The sequence below is a fragment of the Lethenteron reissneri genome, chromosome 69 (genome assembly GCF_015708825.2).
Source record: "Lethenteron reissneri isolate LAM-NWPU_2019-01 chromosome 69, ASM1570882v1, whole genome shotgun sequence".
Taxonomy (NCBI): domain Eukaryota; kingdom Metazoa; phylum Chordata; class Hyperoartia; order Petromyzontiformes; family Petromyzontidae; genus Lethenteron; species Lethenteron reissneri.
This window is the reverse complement of record NC_083847.1, coordinates 7,441,488-7,449,967: the sequence shown is the minus strand read 5'-3', so window position 1 is coordinate 7,449,967 and position 8,480 is coordinate 7,441,488.

Sequence of the window (8,480 nt, the reverse complement as noted above, 5' to 3'; positions counted from 1 at the left end):
GGGTACGGGTACCCGTTTGCGACCCTGGTGCGGCCGGGTACGGGTACGGGTAGGCCGTGAGTCACTGGTGAGTCACCGTTTGTCACTCATTTCCCAACGTCTTGTCTCTTCTCACAATTCAAGTTCCTAGAATCAACCCACCCGCGCCTGCAACGTGGCTTCATCCCAGAGGTCGCAATCGGGTACCCGATACCCGTACCCTACCCGTACCTGGCCGGGTACGGGTAGGGTACGGGTAGGGTACGGGTACGGCCGGGTACGGGTAGGGTACGGGTACGGGTAGGGTACGGCTGGTACGGGTAGGGTACGGGTACGGGTAGGGTACGGGTAGGGTAGGGTACGGGTACGGGTAGGGTACGGGTAGGAGTACGGGTTACGGACGGATACGGGTAGGGTACGGGTGCGGGTAGGGTACGGTAGGGTTACGGGTATCAGGTAGGGTAACGGGTACGGCCGGGTACGGGTAGGGTACGGGTAGGGTACGGGTAGGGTACGGGTAGGTATGGGTAGGGTACGAGTAGGGCCGGGTACGGGTAGGGTACGGGTAGGGTACGGGTAGGGTACGGGTAGGGTATGGGTACGGCCGGGTACGGGTAGGGTACGGGTAGGTACGGGTACGGGTTAGGTACGGGTAGGGTAGGGTAGGGGTACGGGTACGGCCGGTACGGGTAGGGTACGGGTACGGGTAAGGGTACGGGTACAGGTAGGGTACGGGTACGGCCGGGGTACGGGTAGGGTACGGGTACGGTAGGGTACGGGTAGGGTACAGGGTACGGCCGGGTAGTGTAGGGTACGGTACGGGTAGGGTACGGGTAGGTACGGGTCGGGTACGGCCGGGTACGGGTAGGGTACGGGTAGGGTACGGGTAGGGTACGGGTACGGCCGGGTACGGGTAGGGTACGGGTACGGCCGGGTACGGGTAGGGTACGGGTAGGGTACGGGTAGGGTACGGGTACGGGTAGGGTACGGGTAGGGTACGGGTAGGGTACGGGTACGGCCGGGTACGGGTAGGGTACGGGTAGGGTACGGGTACGAGTAGGGTACGGGTAGGGTACGGGTACGGCCGGGTACGGGTAGGGCCGGGTACGGTAGGGTACGGGTACGGCCGGGTACGGGTAGGGTACGGGTAGGGTACGGGTAGGGTATGGGTACGGGTAGGGTACGGGTAGGGTACGGGTAGGGTACGGCCGGGTACGGGTAGGGTACGGGTAGGGTACGGGTAGGGTACGGGTAGGGTACGGGTAGGGTACGGGTAGGGTACGGGTACGGCCGGGTACGGGTAGGGTACGGGTACGGGTAGGGTACGGGAGGTTAGGGTACGGTACGGGTACGGGTACGGGTAGGGTACGGGTAGGGTACGGGTAGGGTACGGGTACGGCCGGGTACGGGTAGGGTACGGGTATGGCCGGGTAGGGTAGGGTACGGGTAGGGTACGGGTAGGGTACGGGTAGGGTAGGGTACGGGTAGGGTACGGGTAGGGTACGGGTACGGGGGTACGGGTAGGGTAGGGTAGGGTACGGGTAGGGTAGGGTACGGGTAGGGTACGGGTACGGCCGGGTAGGGTAGGGCGGGTAGGGTAGGGTACGGGTACGGCCGGGTACGGGTAGGGTACGGGTAGGGTAGGGTAGGGTATGGGTACGGTAGGGTAGGGTAGGTACGGGTAGGTGGTAGGGTAGGGTAGGGTACGGGTACGGCCGGGTACGGGTAGGGTACGGGTACGGGTAGGGTACGGGTAGGGTACGGGTACGGCCGGGTACGGGTAGGGTAGGGTAGGGTACGGGTAGGGTACGGGTACGGCCGGGTACAGGTAGGGTACGGGTACGGCCGGGTACGGGTAGGTACGGGTAGGGTACGGGTAGGGTACGGGTACGGGGTAGGGTACGGGTGGTAGGGTACGGGTAGGTACGGGTACGGCCGGGTACGGGTAGGGTACGGGTAGGGTACTGGTACGGGTAGGGTACGGGTAGGGTACGGGTACGGCCGGTACGGGTAGGCCGGGTACGGGTAGGGTACGGGTACGGCCGGGTACGGGTAGGGTACGGGTAGGGTACGGGTAGGGTATGGTACGGGTAGGGTAGGGTAGGGTACGGGTAGGTACGGCCGGGTACGGGTAGGGTACGGGTAGGGTACGGGTAGGGTACGGGTAGGGTACAGGTAAGGAATCAAACCCGTTTGCGACCTCTGGTAGGGAGCGAGAGAGACACCGCAAACTCCAAATGCACAGCAAGCGCTCAGCTTACCGGGAGAGGTTCGTGAACATGTGCCAAGCCACGGGTGGCAACCCTCTCTCTCCGCAGCCCTGCGAAGCAACCGCCCGCTCCCTCCCCTAGAGCCTCACCCCGGCATCAGCCCACTCCTCCAGGTTTTGTACGAATGCAATTCAGAGTGAGTGTGCGCGTGAGTGTGCGCGGTTTTTATGTTTTTTTATATTTTTCGGTTTTGAGTGTTTTTGGGGTTTTTAAATCCTTTATATTAAGTTCGCTTGCTTGCGTGCTTGCGCGCTTACGACCGTGCAAATCTTTCGGTCGTTTTTTAACCCACTTCCCGTGATCCAATCGAGCTGACATTTTCCACACAGACTCGTTGTGCGAGACAATGTTCGTGTAAATTTTTTTCCAAAATTGTACACTGTTTAGGGAAAACAAATTTAATATTTAATTACCAATTGTTTAATACTGCAGACAATCATCTGACCCATAGGTGGCAGCCATCTCAAGCCAGAGGACGAGAGGACTCTAGCCGCCACGCATATAAAGGATTTAGAGGTAAAAACTTTGTTTTTACGGGTTATACTTGTTTGGGTATTTATTCGGTTTTTAGTGGTTTTGGGGTATTTTTTCATTTTTTTGGTTGAGGGGTATTTTTTCAGTTTTTAGTGGTTTGGGGGTATTTTTTTCAGTTCTTCGTGTTTTCTTTTAGTTTTTAGTGTTTTTTTTTCGAAAATACCCCCAAACCACTAAAAACTGAAAAAATACCCAAAAACCACTAAATACAGAGATTACCCAAAAACCGAAAAAACCCCAAAAACACTAAAAACGAAAAAAACACGAAAAACCGAAAAAACCTCACTAAAAACTGGAAAAAATAACCCAAAACCACTAAATACAAACGAAAATACCCCCAAACCACTAAAAACCGAAAAAAAAAAAACACGAAAAAACGGAAATATCCGTAAAAACCGAAAAGAACCCAAAAAACTAAAAACTGAAAAAATACCCAAAAAACACTAAAAACCGAAAAGAAAAAAACTGAAAAAATACCCCAAAACCACTAAAAACCGAAAAAACACCAAAAACCGAAAAACCTAAACAACACAAAAAACCGAAAAAATACCAAAAAAATTTAATCTGAAAAAAATACCCCAAAACCACTAAATTCAGACGAAAATACCCCCAAACCACTAAAACTGAAAAAATACCCAAAAAACACTAAAAACCGAAAAAGATACGAAAAAACACAAAAATTTTAAATAAAACCCATAAAGCACTAAAAACTGGAGAAAAACACTAAAACCCGAAAGGAAAAAGAAAACACAAAAAACTGAAAAATAACCCCAAAAACACTAAAAACTGAAAAAATACTCAAAAAACACAAACCTACTGAAAAAAATACCCCAAAACCACTAAAAACCGAAAAAAACACTAAAAACCGAAAACCCCCAAAAAACACTAAAAACCCCAAAAAAAACGAAAAAATACCAAAAAAAACAACTAAAAACTGACAAAAATACCCCAAAACCACTAAAAACTGTACAAATACCCAAAATCGAAAAAAAAACACTAAAAACCGAAAAAACACTAAAAATTGCAAAAAAACATTTAAACCCGAAAAACGCCCTAAAATCATCAAAAACCGAAAAATACCCAAAAAAACCCCGAAAAAACCCTAACCTCTAACCCTGAACTCCTAACCCTCGCCCCTAACCGCTCTACTCTGTCGAGTCGAAGGTCACCCACCACTTGCTTGTGTTGTGACTTGTGGAACCGGGGCGGCATTTTGCATTGAAGTCGATGATGATGGCTGTGATTTTTGCCGATTTTAAGCGCACGGTTTGGGAATTCAGTGCGTTTCACTCTCTCAGCACCGATGTTCACCAAATATTCAACGGTGTTAACGTATAGGACAACTTGGGGTGTCAATGCGGTAATTTCTTACTTGAAAATCGGTGAAGAAATAAAGAATTGCGGTGCAAATCGGCCGTAGAGTTTCGTTTTTTTTTTACCGGCGCCGGACGTGTTACGTGCGCCCTCTGGTGGACAAGTTGCAGCACCACAAGTGTTCAATTCGTCTGCGATGCGGTGGGACATGTGCAGTGCAGGCCATCAGTTGTGAGTCGCTGCTGCTGCTGCTGCTGCGTTCTGGCGTTAGTCCCAAGCGGGTTGGCTGCAATGAAGTCATCTTCTCGGTTCTTTCGCTAAAGTCGTCACGTAGAAGGGAAGTAATAAAATAATAAAAATAAAACATAATAAAATAACGACTTAAAGCTTTCGTGACTGGAGCAGGGATTCATCTTCTTGGTTCTTTCGGTAAAGTCGTCACGTAGAAGGGAAGTAATAAAATAATAAAAATAAAACATAATAAAATAACGACTTAAAGCTTTCGTGACTGGAGCAGGGATTCATCTTCATGGTTCTTTCGGTAAAGTCGTCACGTAGAAGGGAAGTAATAAAATAATAAAAATAAAACATAATAAAATAACGACTTAAAGCTGTCGTGACTGGAGCAGGGATTCATCTTCATGGTTCTTTCGGTAAAGTCGTCACGTAGAAGGGAAGTAATAAAATAATAAAATGATAAAACATAATAAAATAACGACTTAAAGCTTTCGTGACTGGAGCAGGGATTCATCTTCATGGTTCTTTCGGTAAAGTCATCACGTAGAAGGGAAATAATAAAATAATAAAAATAAAACGTAATACAATTCTCACGACGTTTCGGCCACAACGCAAGCAGCCGTCCTCAGGTGAAGAACAGGTCTGTCGGAAAGACAGCGTCTGAATGAGACGCTGTCTTTCCGACAGACCTGTTCTTCACCTGAGGTCTGTCGGAAAGACAGCTGTCTTAACGTGCACCTAGCCTGGCACAAGCTGTCTTTCCGACAGACCTCAGGTGAAGAACAGGTCTGTCGGAAAGACAGCGTCTGAAGAACAGGTCTGTCGAGAAGACAGAGTCTGTGTGTGTGACTGTCTTTCTCGACAGACCTGTTCTTCACCTGAGGACGGCTGCTTGCGTTGTGGCCGAAACGTCGTGAGAATTGTATCTTATTGTTTTATTTTTATTATTTTATTATTTCCCTTCTACGTGGCGACTTTACCGAAAGAACCAAGAAGATGAATCCCTGCTGCAGTCACGAAAACTTTACATCGAAATTTAACGTTTTTTATTTCATTCTTTTTTTGGAGGTTCTTTAACACAACGGTGAAAGTCTAAAAATTAGCGGCTAGAATAAGTGGACATTACAGACCGCCAACACACTCACCCAGATTAAAAACCAGACAGCAGTCTACATTAGGGCTTTCTTATAAATTTCCTTATTTTACTCGTATTCACCGCATTTATACATTTTTATTGTATCTTTCTATCTGCGTAACTTTACCAAGAGAACCAAAAAATATGAATTCCGGCTTAAATGTCACCTTAATTACACCTCCGACCTCAGGATATCAAAATATAACTCGAGAATTAAAAGCACGGATCCCTCCGTGCTTGATTAAACATCAACCAAATCATAACCATGAGATATTTCACCGGGGGTAACTCATAAGATATACAAGAAAAAATTAACCCGTAAAAACAAAGTGTTTCACTCTAAATCCTTTATATGCGTGGCGGCTAGAGTCCTCTCGTCCTCTGGCTTGAGATGGCTGCCACCTATGGGTCAGATGATTGTCTGCCACCATTAAGCAATTGGTAATTAAATATTTAATTTGTTTTCCCTAAACAGTGTAAAAGTTTGGAAAATAAATTTCACGAACATTAATTGTCTCGCACAACGAGTCTGTGTGCAAAATGTCAGCTCGATTGGATCACGGGAAGTGGGTTAAAAAACGACCGAAAGATTTGCACGGTCGTAAGCAAGCAAGCACGCAAGCAAGCAAGCATGCATGCAAACTTAATATAAAGGATTTAAAAATAGGTCAAACACACACCCAACCAGATAATATGTATTCCATGGAATCAGAGCCTCACCAAACGCATTTGTCTTTTACACAAACAGAGATCATGGAGAAGGGGGAATGCAAACAAAGCACAAACTTTGACGGAAAACAGCCCGTTTATCTGCCAACAAAACTGACACTTTTTTACAAGGACTCACCACCGCCATTCGCCACTAGGTGGCGGTGACGTCACCACGACGCTTGTGCCAGGCCATGTGCACCTTGAGGCTGCCACGTGAAGTGTCGAACGCCCGCACACACACACAGGTACACACACACAGGTACACACACACACACACAGGTACACACACACACACAGTGTACACACACAGGTACACACACACACATTGTACACACACACACAGGTACACACAGACACAGGTACACACACACACAGGTACACACACACAGGTACACACACAGAGTGTACACACACACACAGGTACACACACACACAGGTACACACACACAGGTACACACACACACAGTGTACACACACACACAGGTACACACACACACAGGTACACACACACACAGGTACACACACACACAGTGTACACACACACACAGGTACACACACACACAGGTACACACACACAGGTACACACACACAGTGTACACACACACACAGGTACACACACACAGTGTACACACACACACAGGTACACACACACATTGTACACACACACACAGGTACACACACACAGTGTACACACACAGGTACACACAGTGTACACACACAGTGTACACACACACACACAGTGTACACACACAGGTACACACACACAGGTACACACACACACAGGTACACACACAGTGTACACACACACAGGTACACACACAGTGTACACACACACAGGTACACACACACACAGTGTACACACACAGTGTACACACACACACAGTGTACACACACAGGTACACACACACACAGGTACACACACACACAGGTACACACACAGTGTACACACACACAGGTACACACACACACAGTGTACACACACAGTGTGCACACACACACAGTGTACACACACAGGTACACACACACACAGGTACAACAACAACCGCCATTCGCCACTAAGTGGCGGTGACGTCACCACGACGCTTGTGCCAGGCCAAGTGCACCTTGAAGCTACCACGTGAAGTGTCGAACGCCCGCACACACACACAGGTACACACACACACAGGTACACACACATATATGATACTTCAAGGACAGTGCATACATTATCAGAGTTGTGTTTTTTGTTTGCATTACGACTGCAGGTATTGTGGTCTATGCAAACATGACTCCTTGTAAAAAAAAGGTGTCAGTTTTGTTGCCAGATAGAAGGGTAAAAAAACAATTATCATATTTTTTTCACTGGCAAATGAGGTTCCAATGGTTCGTGAAATTTTTTTTCCAAAATTTAACACTTTTTAGGACAAAAATATTATATTTAATTATAATATTTTTGTCCTAAAAAGTGTACATTTTTGTTCCAAAATTTTACACTTTTTGGGACAAAAATATTATATTTAATTACCAATTGCTTAATGGTGGCAGACAATCATCTGACCCATAGGTGGCAGCCATCTCAAGCCAGAGGACGAGAGGACTCTAGCCGCCACGCATACAAAGGATTTATAGTGAAAAACTTTGTTTTTACGGGTTATACTTGTTAAATCCTTTATTAAATCCTTTATATTAAGTTCGCGTGCTTGCTTGCTTGCTTAGGACCGTGCAAATCTTTCGGTCGTTTTTTAACCCACTTGTGCGAGACAATTAATGTTCGTGAAAAAAAGAATTCCAAAATTTTCCACTTTTTAGAAAGAAAAAAATTTTCATATTTAATTTAAAATACCAATGTGATCAAAATGAAACTCTTACTCAAGAAAAACTGAAATGAATAATAAAATAAAACCGATGCCACGCATATGAAGGATTTATAGTGAAAAACTTTGTTTTTACGGGTTATACTTGTTAATCCTTCCTCGCAAGAGACGCGCAGACAGAGACGGGGAGAGAATTGCAGCTAAAAGCAGAGAGACGACCCCACCACGACCTTCTTCACTGTAACAACGCGACCTTCTTCACTGTAACAACGCGGCCTTCTTCACTGTAACAACGCGGCCTTCTTCACTGTAACAACGCGACCTTCTTCACTGTAACAACGCGGCCTTCTTCACTGTAACAACGCGGCCTTCTTCACTGTAACAACGCGACCTTCTTCACTGTAACAACGCGACCTTCTTCACTGTAACAACGCGGCCTTCTTCACTGTAACAACGCGGCCTTCTTCACTGTAACAACGCGGCCTTCTTCACTGTAACAACGCGGCC